The sequence below is a fragment of the Hermetia illucens genome, chromosome 1 (genome assembly GCF_905115235.1).
Source record: "Hermetia illucens chromosome 1, iHerIll2.2.curated.20191125, whole genome shotgun sequence".
Taxonomy (NCBI): Eukaryota; Metazoa; Arthropoda; class Insecta; order Diptera; family Stratiomyidae; genus Hermetia; species Hermetia illucens.
Genome location: NC_051849.1, coordinates 162,798,294 through 162,820,206, shown reverse-complemented (window position 1 = coordinate 162,820,206; position 21,913 = coordinate 162,798,294). Strand labels below are relative to the sequence as shown.

General features: G+C 38.8%; 1 long non-coding RNA gene across 1 annotated transcript; it reads right to left on the bottom strand.

The window, feature by feature from the left end:
- Nucleotides 1–6,749: 6,749 nt before the first annotated feature.
- On the bottom strand, nt 6,750–15,908 carry LOC119646950. Its single transcript, XR_005248788.1, has 4 exons — nt 15,687–15,908; nt 13,824–13,885; nt 6,941–7,128; nt 6,750–6,887 (listed from the first exon to the last, which is right to left on the bottom strand). It is a non-coding gene; the product is annotated as an uncharacterized LOC119646950 (long non-coding RNA).
- Nucleotides 15,909–21,913: the final 6,005 nt, after the last annotated feature.

Below are 21,913 nucleotides of genomic sequence, written 5' to 3'. Positions count from 1 at the left end.
GACGGTTTAATCCATATTCGTTTCCTCGCCTTTTTCTTTAGCACTCCACCATTAACTTGGCAGATGGTTTTCTAACGTGTCCGTGTGGTGTTTTCTTTAACCTTCTTTTTTTTAACCCTAGGGAATATTTGAATTAAGTCTGCTTCAGATGTACCTTTGTCTTTCCGCCTTTTCTCCAGTTCGATTTCGAACGAACTTTGTCGCCTGTCGAACTTTGGCCATTTGTCGCTTACAGTGTTTTCAGCGCATATCTGCCTGTAGAAGGGAATACGGTCTAGGAGTTCTGCCACTTCCATTACTCCGTTTTTCATTCATTTGTTGACCTTCTTCTGGAGGAAGGTACTTACCTTTGCTACCACCTGTTTTGTTCAAAAAACGGCGAATATTTGGACAAGTATTAATATCTACATTAATAGGAATTCTTAATTCAGGTTTTGTATAATCAACCATCCTTAATAGTAGTGCAAAGTCTGTCAAGACTCATCTGGAACGAAGTCTACTTGGATGTAACTTTAAACTTTGTTGTGGACGAGTTCCTTCTAAACCACAAAAGTTAAATTCAGTTTGATCGCCCACACTAATGAAAAGTGTCTGCTAGCGAATTACTTACGACAGTTCCCTGATTTGCTTTTTTATTATTATTTAAGCCATTAATAAAAAAGAAACTTCTAATGAAATAGTGCTGTTTAAATCTTGGTTCATAAGGAATTCTTGGAGAAGAAGCAGTTTAATTATATACTATAATTTTTGTGAAAATTTTTCCTTTAGATGGTGACTAACCAACATTTTTCTACTTAAAAAAAACTCTAATCAAAATTCCCATAAACTATATGTGTATATTATTGATATTTTCATTTGTATTTTAATTTAAATATTTGCACTTCCTCTGTCAAGTTACATGGTGTAGCCTGTTATCAATATACAAGTCATTAACCTGGTTCGTATGAGTATTCTACGCTTTGTACATTCACACTTTATTTGTCAATTGAAAATATTCAGACAGATAATGTTCATGAGTAACATTTTTCTATAAATTTGAAAATACATAGTATTGACAAATCGAATCTCTGGTTGACTGAAGCAACGACGAATAGCTTTAAAGGTACAGGTCCTCTACATTCTAGGGAAAACCACCCTGGCAAAAAAAATGATTAGACTGCGTTATTGTAAGGTATAATATTATCTAACAGATATTTCCACTATAATTGGACGTTTTAATTCAACAATGACCATTTGCATATGCGTCATTGCATGGTTTAAAGTATCAAAGAAAACTGAGGAGTACTAACTTGATAAACACTGACCTCTCATAAATGTCGGATCATTTTATTCACTTCATTCTAACACGTTCCTATCGCACTTTAATCTCTTCCATTTTATAATATTAGCTAATTTTTCCCTTGTCTACTATGTATTTTGCTGGTGAGCTTTGAACTTGTTTTCAAGTCTTCTCAATTTGGTTGTAGGACAAGATCCAAGATGTGTCTTTTGGTCTGTGATAATGAAATTTATTTGAAATATAAAGTGATAAAATAATTTACAAGAAAGCTCATTACAAGTTTACTATTTACGACTGAAAATAATATTCAAAAAATCGATTTAACCCCCGAAAGAAAACTAATTTTATTATCTCAAACTATTATTTAAATCAAAGATTATGCATAATTTAGTTGTTCATTTCATACTCATCACAATGCAGTCAACCATAACTTGAGCATTATTTTATTTTTCTTCCTACATTCCCATGACTAGAAACATGCAATAAACACAATAACCTTCAGGAATATCAACTTTTCACTCTTTCCTTTTTAAAGCGTGAAAAGTCAAAGTTTAATGTTCAAAACGACAGACAATCCATACAGGCAAGATAATAATAAAAGAAAAAATAAAATTAGTTTACAAATATTAGCTAATATCGCTGACGCAATGGTTCTGCACGAAAATATAAACATACATGTAGATTACTATATTTAATATAACCCAAATCAATACGTAGAAACGTACAAAAAGTTTTATGAGTTTATAAACTTTCAGTGCCCACGCAGTAGAAAATCTGAAAATTAATCTTCGTACATGATTGCAAAAACGTCCAGCTGAATTTTTTATCAATTTTATTTCTATTGCGAATTACCAGTAGTACAAATTACACTTCAGAAAGATTCAAAGTACAATCATTACTAAAGAGTTCATTATAAATGCATATTGTTATCAATAATGAAAACATTCATTCGCTTATCAAAAATCATGTCTGAGAAAGACATTTACAGTTCATTTAAAAAAAGTAATGAATGAATAATTTACTAAAAGAAGAGAAAATTCCTGTGATTGATAATGTGTACTCCGGAAACTTTTATGGAAATATTAAAATGTTGCTATTTAATAAAATAAATAGATATTAAAGATTGATTTCTCCATCTATTTTGTTGCATTTATTATACATTATACGTTCGTATATTACTCCTGCGGTCAAGGGTAGTATAGGTCCCAGGGCGAAACGCGGATTGGTACCCACGATGGAGCATAAAACCTGGGAAACGCCTGCTGAACCAACACCAACAGCTCTACTAACAAACCCTATCTCCACCTCCACGTGGTGATCGCTGGGAGTTTTTTCTTTATGAAAAACTGCAGACGGAGAAGGATGAAAGCGAGTCTCCCGCGCCTAAAAATGGGACAACAGGTCATCCAGGTTAGGGGTTGGGTAGGGCTGACAACCCTACACGGAAAACCGATGTTACGAGCCTCGGGCAGGATGGATCTTACAACGACGAACCCGGCAACAACAACGGATTAACGATTTGCGCATTTTTTCATGGAACGTGCGCCCCCTGTACAGACCGAATGCTGCAGAGCAGCTAGCCGATACCCTATCCCAATATAAGACTGATGTAACAGCGTTACAAGAGATGCGATGGACAGGGACCGGTTTCCTGGAGAAGAGCCGCTACACCATATATTATAGCGGCCATCCAGTAAACCATGTGCTCTGAGTAGGTGACTTAGTCAGCCAAAAAATGAAACCTGCTATTATCGGCGTTGAAAATATAAGCGAAAGGGTATGCACTCTGCGTTTGCGAGGCAAGTTTAGAAATGTAAGCCTCATAAACGTTCACGCCCCTACAGAGGAGACTGCAGAGTCGGAGAAGGATACCTACTTCGAGGCAGTTGAGCGAACCCTCGAAGCCTGCCCCAAGAATGATATCAAAATCATACTTGGAGATTTTAACAGTCAAGTAGGGACGGAGCCCTTATTCAGGCGATACGCTGGCTACCATAGCTTACATAGGAATACCAATGATAACGGATTGCGCATCATCCAGTTAGTAGTGTCCCACGAAATGGTTATTGGAAGTACATGGTTTACGTAGAAAGCGGTCCACAAACATACGTGGGCCTCTCCAGACGGGACCACTTTCACCTAAATTGACCACGTGCTGGTTGAACGCCGCCGCCTCTCAGCCTTGATGAATGTCAGAACATATAGGGAGACCAATATAGACTCGGACCACAATCTCGTTGGCATGGTGCTCCGAGCCCGAATTACGACACCACTTACAATCCCCTCTGACAATCAGGTGAGAGTGAATACTGAAGCCATTCACAACACAGTCCTCCGCGACACCTATAAGAGGGAAATGGATGCCGCAATAACCGCAGTCAACAGAGGTCCTGGAAATGAAGCATCAACAAATGATCTTCACAATCACCTGAAGAACGTTATCATTGATACGGCCACAAAAATACTTGGCCCCAGCCGCAAAAAAAGTCGGAACGGCTGGTTTGACGATGATTGTAAGCTAGCAACGGAACGGAAGAATGATGCATATCGAGTAATGTTGCATTCTAAAAGAACGCGGGCACGCGCAAAGGCTTATCACGAACTCAAGCCTTACACACCTCGATGCTCATCCTACCAAGACAAAGAGGGAAACTTGATTTCCGACTGCATGGGCATATGGAAGCGTTGGGTTGAGTACTTTGATGAGCTACTGAACAACCAGAACATCGGCGAGTTGAAGGTACTGCCAACTGAAGACGACGGACAAATACTGCCACCACCAAGTGTAGAAGAAACAGGCCGTGCAATTCATCGGCTTGAAAATTATAAGTCGCCACTAGCCTGGCAACGAGGCATTATCTGCCCCATAAATAAAAAGGGGGATATCATGCAGTGCAAGAATTATAGAGGTATCACGATGCTGAGTACCATCTATAAGATATTCTCTGATATCTTGTTAGGCCGCATAGCACCATACGCCCACAACATTATTAGCTCATCGCTCCAGGCAAATCAGCAACAGATCAGATTTTCTCTCTGCGGGAAGCGATAGCATAGCCAGGGTAAAACTGTACACGGCCATGAGAGAATTCGGTATCCCGACGAAATTAATAAGACTGACTAGGCTGACCCTCACCAATGTGCGAGGCCAGCTAGAAGCAGGAGGATCACTCTCAAGACTATTCAACATCAATAACGGTCTAAGAGAATGGGATGCCCTATCATGCGCCTTTTCAACCTGGTCCTAGAAAAAGTGATTCGCAATGCCGATGTAAATGCGAGAAGCACCATCCTCTTCAAATCCACCCAACTACTGGCCTATGCTGACCATATCGACATCATGGAAAGAACCACCCGAGACGTACAAACTGTCTTCATCCAGATCGAGCAGGCGACGCGAATTCTTGGGCAGCACATTAATGAAGGCAAGACGAAATACATGGTGGCAACGTCATCGCCAAAATCAAAAGAACGAACAACATCGAATCGCACTGGTCAAACGAAAACAATTAAGATAGGAGACTACAATTTTGAGACTATTAAACATTTCTCCTATCTAGGGTCGAAAATCACAACCGATAACAGTTACGACGATGAAATCCGCGCACAGTTGTTGTCAGCCAACTGAGTCTATTTCAGCTTATAAAAACTGTTTCACTCCAAACGTCTCACCATAGGGTCAAAGCTCTTACTGTACTTCTCGGAGACTTGGGTTCTTACCAAAAAAACTGCGAACTTTTGGTCACGTTCGAGAGAAGAATCCTCCGAAGAATTTTTGGCCCCCCTACATGAGGATGGACGACTCCGTAGCCTACATAACGACGGAACCTATGAGCGATACCACGACTGTCTAGTTGTGGATAAAATCGGGCTCAATAGATTTCTGTGGCGGGTCACTTAATCCGTATGGATGAGGATGATCCAACCCGGAAAGTCTATAAGGGCAATATCTATGGTAGAAAAGAAGACGAGGCAGACCCTGAATTAAGTGGAGCGATGGCGTAGGTCAGGACGCCAGACAGCTTTTATGGATATCGAATTGGTGGACCTCGGCGAAAACCGGGATGCCTGGAGTTCCTTATTAAGGCAGGCCTAGACCGGATACCGGTTGTTGCGCCGTTGATGATGATGGAGAAGTTAGCTACAACCTAACCCAACTCCTAAGCGGGGACATCTTTACGGCTTCAGGCGTGACAACTCCCCATACTGTCTGACATAAGAGATGATTTGGGAGGACGTGGAGCATGTTGTTCATAACTATTCGAGTAAATCTCGAATAGACGCACAGGGCGAAGGTGGAAATCGCGGACCACATGTTACTATCGGCACTCTACGTTTGCGAGGTAAATTTAAAAATTTATAAATAATAATAATCTTTGGTGCAACAATCCATATTGGATCAGGGCCTTGAAGTAGGTTAAAGCACTTCATTCAAGAACGTAACGGTACACTACAGTACACTGTAGGAGGCAATGTGGTCAACATTGCGCTCCCCCGAGATTATTACTCTCTCTCTCTAAATTTAGAAATATAACTCTCCTTAATTTTCGCGCCCCTACAAAGCAGACTCCTTTCAGTTGGAGAAGGATACCTTCTACGAAACATTAAAACGAACCCTCAAAGACTGCCAGGTATGATACCAAAATAATACTTGGAGATTCTAACAGCCAAGTAAGGACGGAGTCCATGTTTAGGCGATAGGTTGGCTCCCATAGCTTTCATAGAAACATGGAATGGTTGTTGGTAGTACATAATTTTCGCGGAAGGCGGTTCATAAACATACATGGGCCCTCCAGACGCCAGACAGCTTTTAGGGATATCAAGTGGGCCTCGGCTCAAAACCGGGATGTCTGGAGTTCGTTATTAAGGCAGGCCTAAATCTTTCTTTGGTGCATTTCGGACTGAAAATAAAAGAAACGCAAATACAAAAGCTAATACCATGCGCTACTGCTATCGAAGCGATATAAAAAGTACAAAATAAAAAACAAAAGACTACTTTTTGGAATATTTCCACAAAAGAGAATCCCAGCAAGATCTTCGTAAGATGGTAGGACTTTAAATCACTGCTTTGCCTTAGACAACTTTCGGCTCATGGTCTTTAGTATTTCTTCCAAAAGTAAGTAAGAAGCACCCTAGTGTAATTTTCAAATAAATAAATAACTGTGTGTTATCTGAAAATAGAAAATTAATTTCGCCAAAACGTGGTTCCAATCTTATAGCTAAACATATTAACCCAAGTAATGCAAACTATCGTGCCGCCACAAGTAGAGACGTAGATGTATAGTATCTAATAAGTCTGAGTTTAACTTATAACTTAGATTGTATAAAATAGTAACAATTCTGCTTAAGGATCTTTTAACGATCGCGTGGATGTCTCATAAATTCAATTAGTTGTATAGACAAGTTTCTCACACACCTGAAATTTTGCTCAACCGATTACATAACTAAGGCTCAGCAAAATACAGGCACGAATGAAAAATGTCACTGAGCTGCATATATGAAAATAAAGGTTATACTCGAAATAACCCAGATATATAGCATTAATGATAGTAAAACACACAGACTTAGGTTGCTTGATGAACCGGCTGGATTAAAATATCCCATGTATCTATAATCAAAAATAAATAATAAATTTTGTTCAGTATTCAAAATTCATCTTACTTGGAGCATAAAACTTTCCGAGAATAATAAAGACTTTCTATAAGTCGGCTGCCGGCAGTCAAAAAGATGGAAGGAAGTAGCTAACTCAAACTTGCCTACATGGTTCCTTGCCTCAATAAGGTTTGTATCTCGCAAATATCTCGGTGGGAAGTTATATTAGTTATTTCTCTCCTTTGGTGCATTTGAGACTGAAAATGAAAAAAAAATGTTTCAGTAAAATATTTCGATAGATTTATGAAAGGTTTTGCGCATTTCTTTTATAAAGATATTTGAGTGTGAATTTGTCTCATTAGTACGTAACACGTAAAATACGCATATATTATGTGAGTATATTTACTTTCGGGTGATATTGACATTGAAAATCTTGAATTTCCAAAGAAGTGACATTTTTGACCTATTATAACTTTGGTAGTAAGTTTGCGATTTCCAACAAACTTGGTAAGATCAAGCTCTATATTATATACATATATGCGTTGTTGAAAAATTTCGTGGTGAAATTAAGGAGGTTCTGCAGCCAATTATTGAAAATTATAGTAATATATATATGTCCGAATAGCTCAGTGGTTAGAGCAGTTTTCGTACGGAAGGCCGCGGTTCAAATCTCACTGGACGCAGTGGGATTTGTATAGTGATTTAACGTCGGATACCAGTCGACTCAGCTGGGAATGAGTACCTGAGTCAAATCAGGGTAATAATCTAGGGCGAGCGCAATGCTGACCACATTGCCTCCTATAGTGAACTGTAGTGTACCGTTACGATCTTGAATGAAGTGCTCTAACACACTTCAAGGCCCTGATCCAATATGGATTGTTACGCCAACGATTGTTATTATTATATAGTAATATACTATTATTAACTTTATTTGAAGGGATATCGGTACGCAAGGCATTTCGGAGTCTAGCCACCATATAGTGGTAGCTTTTTGATTTTTTTCAGATTTTTTGGTTGGGCATTTTCTGAGAATGGCCTCGTTAAATAAATAATCACTTTCGACTCCCGAACTCCCCGCCATTCCAACAAATGTCAAAGTTAAGACCAGCTTCGGAGAGTACTAACCTTTCATTTGATACCCCACATGACTATATTTTGTAAAAAAAAATGTACACCCCTTTTGCATATATGGGGACCCCCCCCCCCTTCAAATTCGACATAAAAGGATGTAACTCACTATATGCGTGAGCGTTCACAGTTCCCACATTTCCAATTTGGTGTCAATCGCTGCTACAGTCTCCGAGAAAAATGCGTGTGACTGACAGACGGACAGACAGTAAACCAATTTTAATAAGGTTTTATTTTACACAAAACCTTAATAAAAAGGATCACGTACTTTGCCCATGTATTTACCAATTCTAAATTTTATTTTACTATCCTAAGCAGTGTCAAGCCACTTATATCCACCACTAAAAAATAACTGCGGTAGTATAATAAATCGTTTTCTTAATATGAAGCCTACCCACTGCTACTTTTGCCTTCAAATTTGTTGATATCAATTCGAAATGTGACTCATCCATGCCAGCTATTTTGGTGCTGATGGCAAGTGTTAAGAAAATCTTAGGAGATCCTCACAGTCTCTAAATATCACTTGTTTTTATTTTGTGCAAAACAAAACCCTATTAAAATCGCTTCATTCTCAGTCAGTTTACTCGTTCGTTCGTCTGTCTGTCTCTCAAAAAGGCACAAAATTTGATGAAAAAGTTACAACTAGGAACCCACAAAGGACTACAACGAACATTACTGAATACAAAATGACAGAATAACTACTTGAAAATAACCATACTTCTAACAACTTTAGCCCCAGTAGCCACGCCCTCTGTTAAATAGACGGGTTCACTGATAGGGAATATTCTAGAAAATGTATATCTCTGCAAAGTCTAGAATAATATGACTACGGATGATTTACTTCCACACTCAAATACCACCAATATTCCGCTTCAGGCACTTGAAGTAAAGGCGCAGCAAAAAGCATGTTAAAAACTGACTTGAAAGCAAGCAGACAACTTTCGTCACCCTTTAGATATTGTCACTTGCCAGGAACACATAGTCATATGGCATACTCGTATAGATATTTGTACCTCCATAAAAAGATCAGTATTTTCTATGATGATTCGCTTTTCACAATTTCACATATTTTAATTCGCGGGCCACTACCATATGAGTCAGTATTTCCTAGCTACTATGTGTTATAGTTCATTGATAAGCCAAGCAAAAAAGGGTGACTTATCAACCACAGAATAATAAAAACACTTATATTGCCGACTGCAGAATAGATGGATATAGCAATGATGGTTATATCAATGATGCTATACATAAGATGCGGGCATTATATGGTTTTTCTGTGCTGAAACAATGCAACTCAATGGAAACTCAAAAATCGTAATAGGGACGCGAAAGGGGCCATATTTTAAACGCTTACTCCAAGATATCCCTAAACAAGTCGAAAACCTGAAGCTCGACGCTTCTGTCTGAGAATAGTTCCGCTAAAAAAAATGATCATTTTCCAGCCCTCGAACTCCGTACTTTTGAAACAAATATCAAAACTAAGATCGGTTTCAAAAAGTACTAGTCGAGACTTATCATTTGATATACCACATGACCACGTTCGGTGAAAGAAATTGTGCACCCCAATTTTGCATGCATGAGGACTCATCGTCAAAACTCAACGTAGAACGGCTAAAATGGAGACCTCCTCAGACTCTGTGAAAACCAATAGGCTGACTCAAACTACTCAATATGGAAAACCACCAAAAGAGTTAAGAGGCGGCCACAAATTCAATCATCAAAAGGTAGGTAGCCGATAACTATCAAAAGGGAGAAACATTAACTCAACACTTCGCCAGGTTTTCCACTCCTAATGGCTCCCAACATGATAATAACTATAACAAAGTAAAATTAGATGTTTGCGGTATCATTAATATTTCCGTTCCACATCCCTTAAAATTCCCATTCCACAACTTATCAAAGAAGAATTTTGAATCATTGTAGTTCCGAGAGCAGGTAGAGATACATCAACCAATTAAGTACCACCTCTTCCATAAAAGCTGGTGTACCAGAAAGTAGCCGGGCCAATGTTATACCAACTGATGCGACGGATCCCCTTCATCAGTCAAAATTCCACTATATCTACCTATGCGGATGAAACCGCTCTACTATAACATGAGCTCGTAGCGTAATGTACTCAGTGATGTCTCATTACCTTCGTACTGACCCTTTTTTATGTAATTCACTAACAGGTATTCCTGAAACATTCGAAAACAAAATGTCAGCACAAGTTGAAAATTCGGAACAATTTGGAATACCGCGTCGTGATTAACTTCCTAGTTAAATAAGGAAATACGCCGAAACAAGTTTTTGAAAAAACTGTTCTTGAGGATTCTATACCTTTACATATATTGGTAAAAAAATAAACTCCGCTATTTCAGCAAGCAATAAAAACTTCTGAATACGCCTGGGATGCTCAGCGGCGGTACTGACCGAAGAAGTTTTCAAACAGTTAAAATTAGTACTGGTCGATCTAAGAATCATCAGAATTGTGGCAGATAACAAAGGAACTGCAGACGGATTTTAAATGAACATTAGCGGCTTGCCTTGACTAGAGGACATGGGGACGTTCAATGGATGATGCCCTGTTTCCTCAAACACCTCTACTCGTTGATAACATCTGCCGAGTCATGGATCTTAGTCAAATGACTCTCGGCTTAGAAATGCAGGCTTGCAGTGCCGAACTGAAGATAAACATCAACTAAGTGAAAGTATAAAAGGTTTTGCGTATTTCTTATATAAAAGTGAGGAGATATTTGTTCTATTTGTATCTAGTTTGCATCAAACTCATGGTTTATATTATAACGTACATTTCATGATTCTAGGATGAACTAAAAGAAGGCATATTGATTTCGGAACCTAGACACCGAACAATGGTAGCTTTGTGATTTCCCGGGTGGGTAGATTCTGAGAATGGTTCTGTAAAAGGAATGACTGCTTTCCAACCCCCGTTCTCCCCCCTTTGCATTGAATGTCGGAACTGAGGCCAGCATTAAAAAGCACAAGTAAGTAAGGAGAAAAAAATTCACACCCCCGTTTGCATATATGGAGACCCCTCCCCCTTTAAGTTCCACATAAAACGATGTAACTCACTGCATGCATAGGCGTTCACGGTTCCCACCAATATCAATCACTACAAACGTTTCTGAGAAAAGTGCGTACATACAGACAAAAAGGGGAAATGCATACAAGACAGTCATGGCATCAACGAAGGATAAACGCTCACCACCGATCACCAACCCTGATTTGCTGTCAGATATCATTAGCACTCTCTTCCCACAAGTTTCAAATGAATCGAACCTACCTACTGTCCAGATAGATTCCGATGAAATTCCCTAAGCGATCACTAGAAAAGTCCTGGAAACCTCGAAGGATGATTATTATTAGTTGGCGCTACAATCCATATTGGATCAGGGCCTAACCGCGAAGAACATTGTCGAAAATAAAGCTCCAAGCTTAGATGGCGTTCCGAATAAAACTCTGGTAGTGGCCGTCAAAACAGTTCCAAAGTGGTTCGCTGAAACATTTACGACGTTGCTCCCGAAGTTCAGTTTTTGCGTACTGTCACTGCGATCAGAAAGGTGACGAAAATTGTAGAGGAAGCAATAGGGACCAATAAATATTGCGCGTTAGTTACTCTCGATGTCAGGAATGCCTGCGAATGAAGCAAAATAATTCCTCCGGGAGAGGCGATTGTGTTACAGACAATACGCTATAGAACAGGCGGCGAGATTTCACAAGAATCACTCCTCGATCCTCTCCTGCGGATAATAATTTTCGACGGACCTTTAAACTTGCAATTGCCCAATGGAGGATAAATTATTGGCTTCGTAGACGATAGCGGAGTGATTATCGTGGCTCAAAATATTGAGGAGTCAGAAGTCCTCACAAACGAGACGATTTTTGAAGTAAGATCTTGGCAAGAAGACGCTGGTCTGACGCAGAGCATAAAACCAAGGTAGTTCTGATCACCAAGCAAATGTTCATAAAGGTCAGGATTGTCTAACACAACATACATTCGCAAACAACGCCTAAAGACTTAGCAGTCACGGTTGATCAAAGACTGGAATTCAAGCCCCATCTTGATAAATTAACAATAAAAGCTTCCCGGGTTGCTACAGTGTTGGCAAGAATGTTAGAATGAGTCCCTAGGCAAAGCCACCAGGGCCTTATCTCCAGAGTTGTCAGTACCATCTTGCTTTATGCAGCTCCAGTCTGGGCACCGGCATTGAAACTAGAAGCAAATTGAAAAAAAATCGCAGCCCCATATCGATTGAGTGCGCTTACCGTATAAATGTTTCTCTATGCAGACGACTTTAAGCTGTTTTCTGCTATATCGTCGCCTATGGACTGTGTTTCCCTTCAGAATAACCTGGACACTCTGGTTCGTTGGTGCTCGACTAATGGTTTAGCGCTAAACGTCAGAAAGTGTCACTCGATGTGCTACTCCCTAAAATCCTCACCCACTTCTTTCTCCTACTCGCTTAACGGACATTCCTTATCCTGCTTAAATTCCACTCAAGACCTCGGAGTCACTTTCGACAATAAGCTCCGCTTTGACACCCATTGCCTCGATGTCATCAATCGAGCAGCAAAATTGTCAGGCTTTATTCTTCGCTCCTCCTCTGATTTTGACTCCATCCAACCCTCCTTAGCTCTCTTCAATTCCCTTGTGAGGAATACCCTCGAGTATTGCTCCGTGATCTGGTCACCCACTCGTAACTGTGATTGTCTTGAAAATGTACAACGTAAATTCACCCGTTCTCTCTTCTTTAAGAAAAGCTTCCCTCGTGTGGATTACCCCTCCCGCCTCCGCTTTCTAAACCTTCCCTTCCTACAACAGCGTAGATCCTATCTGGATCTATGCACATTCTTTAAACTTTCCTCGGGCCTGATGGACTGCTCCGCCGCTGACGAGATCACCTGCCGTCCTGCGTCTTATAACACACGTAACGCAGATATTTTCAACGTGCCTTTCGCGGAGCTCGAAGTCTATTTTCATTCCCCGATTCCCAGGCTTTGCCGAAATTATAATGCAAAACAGCTTGGTCCTTTTAACTTCCCTACTTTAAATAGTATTAAACGTAGGATAAGTTTTTTGCTTTCTCCTCCTCCAATAATTAATTGGAATTCTTTCTGTTTGTTGTCCGTTAATTAAATAAATTAAATAAATAAATAAATAAACATCAGACGCAGCAGCATCTATGATAGCAGGCATGGGCCCCAGGGTCGACGCCTCTATGACCCATCATATACAATCAACGAGTCCAGCACCTATCGTCGGAAATTAACACGAAATGGAGCTATTTTGGAATGGCAAAAAAAGATAGGATTATTCACCGAAAGGACGCTGGATACATGGGATTATTCCAGATGTCTCAAAATGGATCAAATGAAGGCACGATAAATTCCTAAGCCGACACAGAGGGTGCCGTGCAAACCTTTAACACTGCGGGCGCGACGACTTCCCATATTATGAGATGATTCCAGAGAATACGGAACATGTTATTTTTAACCGCTCGAGGTTCACCGCAAACAGAGCGGACGCCGGGGGGTGGTTGCCACCCAAAAATATTGTGGACTACATGTTAGCTTCTGAAAAACTTGGAGAGCGGTGAAAAATTATTGAAGGCGATCCACAATCTTATACAAAACTTTACAAAGGATAATAGAAATTTAATAAGATCCAACTTCATTATCAACCCACTAAATCCTGTGTAAACGATAGGCCTGCAAAGAGAAGGCGTGCTCGCGAATGGATGGGAACACATTCAAACTGCTCGACTATCACATCTTATTCGCAATAGAATATCTGGAACATAATTCAAGTTAATTTCTTACATACCTTTTGTAAATTCAGACAGTGCTTAACATAAGACAGATTGAATCTTCCTGCACCCCAAACACCTGGGAAGATATATTTTAAAAAAATGTTGAAAATAATTTTAATAATTGGTTTTTGGCAAATTTAAACCTAAATCATGAGCTGTATTAGAGACCGCAACAATACACTAAGAGAAGGTCACCATTAATCTCGCCAGGGATTACTACCCTGATTTGACTCAGGCAATCCACAGTTCATTAATCTTCGGCATCCAACCTACGATGTAGACCACATCACTTTTTTTGAGATTCTAACCTCTAACTCACATTTGAAAACCTCCACCTTACATTACCTAGGGAGTGGGTGGTACAAGACTATAGCTGACGTAACTAGCAACACCACTAGCAACACATTCAACATATATAAGATATTCCAAACGTTGGGAAGGGAGGGAAACGCCCGGAGTACAACAAGAAGATTAAATGATTTCATGCACGAAAATAATCATGAAGCAACTCACAAGGCCATTTTCTAAAAGTGAAATAATAATTACGAACCCTTCCTCATGCCCTTCTAAGTTCTTGTAAAAAAATTAAATAATAATAACAAGGATAAAACAGGAAACAAAACAAAAGATGTTACAGTATGTGACGTCCATGAGTAACTATAATAATAGGATCCGGTTCAGGGTTATATAATCCTCCTCATGATCAAGTTGAAAATAGATTGATCCATTGGCAATTATAGTTAAAAAGATGTAAGAAAGCGTGGAAGTTAAGAAGAAAGAGAGCAAACAGATCCTATTTCAACGATCGAATTTCTCGGAAATGAATTTCTTGTAATTGTAATTACCATTTAGTTAAATGCGACATAATAACATATTATTGTGTAGGAAGAAGATAAAAAACCTCCTTATCAAATAATAAGTAAGGATGGACTATGAAAAGCGGCATTGCAGTCCCTCATGTCTAGTCGAGGAAAATAGCAACCTAGTCAAAGTTATTTGTTTTACAGGTTGTTAGAAATTGGATTGAAAAAGTCCTCAAGAAAATAAAATGGGCAAGCTCATTTTAAAAATATATTCGCCTAAGTTAAAAATTCAATGAGTGCCAGAGAAGGTAGAAGATATATCAAGATTATGTAATTTGAAGGCAATAAACGCCATCCTTCTCATAACAATATTATTTGAGCAAAACTCTACTTACATGAAATTCTTTAAATTTCTGCTGAGGAATCAAAAGATTTATCCATATTTTAGGGTAAAAACAAAGGAACACCAAAAACTTGAATGTAGTTGGTCGGATGAAATAATCCGGTTATAATTGAAATCATTTTCGTAATAGCTATCGTTGCTAATGCTACAAACTCGAAGAATGCAACCCACGAAACATTACAAAAATACAAATTTAAATCATTTTTTTTAAGGATTGAGGGAGGGATTTAAATATTTTTCTTAGAACAGGAACGAACTAACGTGATTTTGTGGAAATTCGAAGTTACGATTGACCAACTTTTATCCCCAAAAATATATAGGGTGTTTGACATTGCAAACACAGCATACCAAAAGGCATAATCGGTACATCGTATACTACCAAAAACAACCCCGTAAAGGGAAAATAAAATCCTTAGAAAACCGTTAAGGTGTATTGGAAATATACTCTAAGGACGAACAAAGCAAACGATTACCACCTCAGGCATCGTCTTCTTAAGTGGGGGATAACGGACAAAGAAATTAAATTTCATTCAGGAAATTACCACTAATGTACCCATTATCGTTCTTTTCGTATTCATGATTAGTAGAAAACAGGAATCGCCAGTCAAACCTCCCTATTTCCCTCAAAATGGAAATTTCAATAGATAAATGTTTAGAACTTTGATACATACCTTACCGGTCAATTTAAAATTTAATCCAAAGATATTATGGTTCCAGTAGTTTTAATTCGATTTAATTCGTCCAGATTCCTCATTATTCACACCGTTTTGATAAACTTAACACCAAACTTCCAAATCAAATTTTCCAAAGAATATCCAAGTTTTTCCAGGTCCAAATATGGATGTGTAACTCCACTATGACCAACCGATTCAAAGTAACTTAACTGATGAACTGACGATGACCAAGCCTTCGAATATAAATGAAACATTTTTATCCAAACGGTTACAGGTGACACCCAACTATTTATTTGAATCGTTGCAAATAGATCGTGCGCATGACCTCAACTATTCCATTCTATTCTTCCTCCGACTATGCTATGGCCCCACGATATATAGTACAAATGAACTGCAGCATAGCAAACCTCTTCACACTACGTATATATGCTATTGTGACCATAGTATAATCATGCATATACAAGGCTGATTCCAACCAGCACACAATACGAACCGAATGACCATAATGAGCTTTTCGTTTAGCAGATTGGTCTTAAAGTGTCCCAATGGGAGTTCTTCATTTTCCATATAATAAAACACACCCTTCTTGCACCCATCCTTAAAATACCCCAAACGAAATGTACATAGTATGACAAACCACAAACACCCGAATAAGGTGAAACGAGAAGGATTGCTATGAGGAACAACTTGGGGTAAAAAAATGTTCATTGTCCGCTACGTAACGAAAGGTACATTTGACTTTTTATCCTGGCATTTTAGAGAAATATTTGAAAGAAAACCAAATGAGTATTCTCTACTCCCACACCTGATGAATGTGTGCAGGAACGTTTTAAAGGAATGTCTATACTACATGAAAGGAAATAAGGAAGGTTTCCATAACTAGGAAGAAAATATTAGGATTGACGAATTGATTTTATTAACTCATAATAATAGTTCTCTATTAATTTTTGATATCAAATTAAGAAAATATCGTTTACTAATTTAAAAACCGAGACAAAAACAAAAATGTACGAATCGAGGAGGAAATCATTAAACCCAACTTTCTAGAAGTTCAAAAGTTTAAAACGAACCTGAAATAGAGGATCATCGGCGATAATACCAACTACGGTGCAGAGGAATGAGGAGATCGACCCTCAAACCACACAATCAACAATTACATTCTTTTACCCAATGCCCAGAAAAATCATTTGATCGAAAAACAGAAAGATATAATGGAAGAAAGTTAGTATGATTTTAGTCGAAGAATGGCTGCTACTGAACAACGGTTTTAACTTCTGAAAGGTAAGAAACTAAAGCCGGAAAAAATAATTTTTATTATCAATCATTATCCAAAAAAGCTTTAAGAACACCTCGAAAATAAGCAATAGAGAGGGGGAAATCTTTTGAAAATTTAATACAAAATCAGAAACTATGTTAGAACATCTGGAATCTTGAGTTGTTGAAAACTTTCAGGAACTCAGGAGGTTCCAAAATACTTTCATTTAGTTTTCAAAATTCAAAATTCCTTCGCAAATCCTATACACAAAATTTGAAAGACTATCATCGAAATTGTCACTGCAAATCAATAAGAATCAATAACTTTGGAGCAAATAGCAAGGATATGCGCTGTCAATAGGAGCAGTAATCAGGCCCGTCAAGAAAAAGAAACCGAGAAAGAATGGAATTCTCCTGGGGCCCGAGTTCTTTCAGAGGTTCTGTAAAAATTGTTCGCTTTTGAGGGGCTGCATTCCACCTAGGATTCCCTACGACCAGTGCCAGTAACTCATAAAAAGAATTCAAGTCAAAGCAATATGATATGAGGAACCGGCAGTAGCTTTCGACGTAGGAGGAAACGAAATGCAATTCAGCCAAGTAAAGGAAAGGGAGGATCTTTTAGTTAGATGGAAACTCATAATCGAAAATATCTTTCCATATGTATTTTTCAAGCACAATCTTCATGCAGAAAACTTAAAGAGGATCGAGAAGGAAACATTAATACCACTCAATTCTTTTTTTTGGGATGGACAAATACGGGGTACATATTCGCCATCCGTAACAAAAATATAAATCTTTGTTGAAAACTTGAGCGCAGTTCCCAGTAGCATTCGATTTAGGCTGGAAAGAGAAATAGAATAAGTCGTAAAACACGAAGCTGGACGCTTCAAGTATGAAAGGTTTTGTGTATTTCTTTTATAAAGACATTTGAGTGCACATTTGCCCCATTATGTGAGAATTTCCACTTTCGTGTGATATTAACATGCAAAGTGTTGAATTTGTAAAGAAATGACAACTTGGCCCTGCTATAATTTTGTTAGTGATAGTGCGATTTCCACCAAACTTGGTAGGATCATTCTCTATGTCATAGTCTACATTGCTGCTAGGATGCTACTAGGATGAACTTAAGGGGGGTTCTGCAACCAATTACTTAAAATTACAGTAATATACTATTATTAACTTTATTTGAATAGATATCGGTATGGAGGGTATTTCGAAGGCTAGGCACCATATAGTGGTTGCCTCTGAATTTTTTTCAGATTTTTCTGTTGAGTAGTTTCTGAAAATGGGTCCGTTAAAAAAATTATCACTTTTGACCCCACCGCCCCCCGCACTCCTCACCCTTCGGAAAGTACTAATCAAGACCTTTCATCTGATACCCCACATGACTATATTTGGTGAAAAAAAATTTAAATCTCCCCTTCCTCGACCTAAAAGGATGTAACTCAGTTTTATTTTACACAAAAAGTTTTAAAAAAATTCTCCTAACCTAAATTTAAAACATAATACAGGAAAAAAAAGTTTAAACCCTTAAAAAGACTCATGCATGATTCCACACATCTTGAACCTTCCATTACCACATATTTTTATAAGAGAAAATAAATCTAGCATAATCGTGAACATTCACTAATCTTTCTCCACTTCGCAATAGAAGCTATTGTCCAGATAATTCTGATGCTTTCGGACTTGATCGTTCTGGAACTCCACTACAAACTGAATCAGGTTTCACTGCCCTCACTAAATCCAGCAATCTAATCTGGTAGAAAAACATTAGGGATAACCTAAGGTCGTAGAGTAAAAATCCTGCCCAGGGGAAAAATTGTGTGGGAAAAACCGAACCCGAGGTGAAAATAAAGCGAAATCAATTCAATGTTTGCTTGTATGCCTTTTTTTGTCGTTGAAATGTTCAAAGCCTACCGTTAGCTCCTGACATACAGTTATTATTATTCTGTTAAGGGAAAGTCGCACCGCGTTCTTAAAGAATTATTGTGCCCTCTGTCATACAGTTATGCGGGACTCACTAAAACCAACTTCTTCGCATACCCATTTCGATTTTACGTCGACCGGCAGAATCAGTAACGAATTGCCCCCTCCCCCCCCCCTCCTCAGTATATTGTGGATCGTATTCGGTGTTCGGTATAGGGCCTTTATAACTCCAGATACCCCATCATCCTCAAATTCTTCGGAGAATTCTTCTCTCGAACGCGGTCAAGAATTCGCAATTTTTCTCATTGAGAATCCAGGCAAGATCATTGTCTTGTACAGTAAGAATTTTGACTTTGAGGCATTTCAAGTGAAATGGTTTTCGTAAACTGAAATAGTGTCGATTGCCAACCAGCCATCGTGCGCGGATTTCATCGTCATAGCTGTTATCGGTTGTGATTTTCGACCCTAGGCATCAAAATACTTAACCCATTGCTCCAATAAGCCCATTCAGTCGAAAATCAGAATTCCCTCTTTGTCTTGGCAATATAAGCATCGAGGTGTATAAGGCTTTATCCTGCTGACATGTTGGGAAAACTTTCGCGACTGGTTCGGTTGCTTTCTGTACTTTTCGAGTTCACAGACCTGTTAGTTTTCCCAAGCTTCCTTTGTCCGTCTATGAAATCGTTTCGTCACAATTCGAGTTTGGAGCATCGTTGATATAGTGCCAACGAGATAGTCATCCTAATCTATATTCCCCCCCCCCCCCCCCAAATATTCTAACATTCATCAAGGCTGAAAGGTGATGACATTCAATCAAGACGTGGTCAATTTGGTTGAAAGTGGTTTGTCTGGAGGGCCCATGTATGTACTACCAACAACCATTCCATGTGATACTGCTAGCTGAATTATCCACAGTCTGTTATCATTGGTGTTTTTATGAAAGCTATGGTAGCCAGCCTATCGCCTAAACACGGACTCCGTCCTTACTTGGCTGTTAAAATCTCCAAGTATGATTTTGGTATCATACCTGGCATCCTTGTATCCTTCTCCGACTGAATGGAGACTGCTTTGTAGGGGCGTGAACATTAAAGAGAGTTATATTACTAAATTTGACGTCGGATACCAGTCGACTCAGCTGTGAATGAGTACCTGGGTCAAATCAGAGTAATAATCTAGGGCGAACGCAATGCTGACCACATTGCCTCCTTCAGTGTACTGTAGTGTACCGTTATGGTCTTGAATGAAGTACTTTAACACACTTCAAGGCCCTGATCCAATATGGATTGTTGTACCAAAGATTATTATTATTATTATATTTCCAAATTTACCTCGCAAACGTGCGAGTGCCGATGGTAACATGTGGTCCGCGATTTCCACCTTCGCCCTGTACGTGTCAAATCTCGAATAGTTACGAACAACATGTTCCACGTCCTCCCAAATCCAGCGTCCCTTAGGTGAATTGTCCCATCTTTTTTTTTCCACTTCAAAATACCGTCACCCCAAGCTAATTGCTGACGTTAGATTCATACAGGGCTTGTCGACTGCAAGATCTGGCTTCTCAAATTGTCTCGTTTATCAATGTCTTGTCCCATAATAGTCACTCCGATGTCATTTGCGAAATAAGTAACGGTCACCCCATGGAGAGCTGTAACCTTAGAATTTCTTCGAACATTATTACCCACAAGAGAGGACCGATCCTTGTAGAGCCCTACAGATTGATTGATGTGTTTTAGGTCCACCGTCCATCATAACGCAACAGCCTCTCCCAGAGAAATTCTATGACTACACCAGTTATTTAGGAGTGCAAAATTTACCATTCATTGAGACATTAGCACAGTTTTGCTGGTTCAGAGTGAAAGTTACGTGAAAACACTTGATTTCGCTTACACCAATTTCCCATTCTCCCCCCCCCCCCCGCCCCCTCGAATTCTTCTTAGATGGATTTGTATGTTTTTTGATGCAACCTGAGGATTGATGTTGGTCAGTATCATCTGCAAAATTTTGCTGAAGCCTCAATTATTTTGTTCCACCTTACAAAATTAAAGGCATTTCTCACAACAAGAGTATCTACCGCGCGAAAGTTATTGACCTCTACTGCTGCCTGCACAATTTTCGTTACCTATCGGCATCACCTCCTGCAATAATATTTCGAACATCTGTTTATCAAGTTTCCTTCATATTCAACCCGCTACTGAACTATCACAACCGATTTACTGGAACACGGCCGAACCTATTGCCACAAAATCTGGTGAGAAGTTGTGGTCTGTGAATCTCTTTACATGTAGAAAGTGACGCCATTATGCTATTCGTTCACTAAAAAAAATGTCCACTCTGGAATCTTCCAAACTTCTTTGATAAAGTTGTTAGTGAAAGTACTGCCGCATATGCATTCCGGCAGTCACTAACCGGATTTGACCAGAAATTCCAACTGAAATAGATGTCAGGAAGGAGAATATATATAAAAATACAAACCTGCGAAAAAATTACCATCTGAGTAAAAGAAAAGAGGACACACACGAAAAACTGATAAAAGAACTTCATTAATGAAAACTCAAAAGGACTTCCCAAGAAATATTTTTTGTTGTAACCACATTATTATTTTCTTGAATACTCCTGAATAGAAACTAACAACAAGTTTTCAAATCAAGAGAGAGAAAATTCGGAAGTATTATATTTCTCAGCAGTGCTATAGAATACATTATTCAAAAAGTAAGATTGCAAATTGATATAGATAAACAACGTTTTATTTGTCTTTACTTTTACATTCTAGAATGTTTCTTTTTAATCGACAGACATTAAGCTCCTGACTAAGTGGTTAAGATAGGAACCGAACTTTCCTTTGTCACCTGGAATAAGATGCCCTTGCTTACCGTCACAATTTTAAGGTCTTTCTGGACGTTTTCATTTTTCCATATACCAAAGTGCACCAGTAATCATCCGTAGTATCCTGGACTGGACTCTCGATGTTAGATGTGCACGCTGAACCCCTTAGCTGAATTCCGGAAGTCCATATTGCCATTCTGCTGGATTTGTAGAACAGGCGT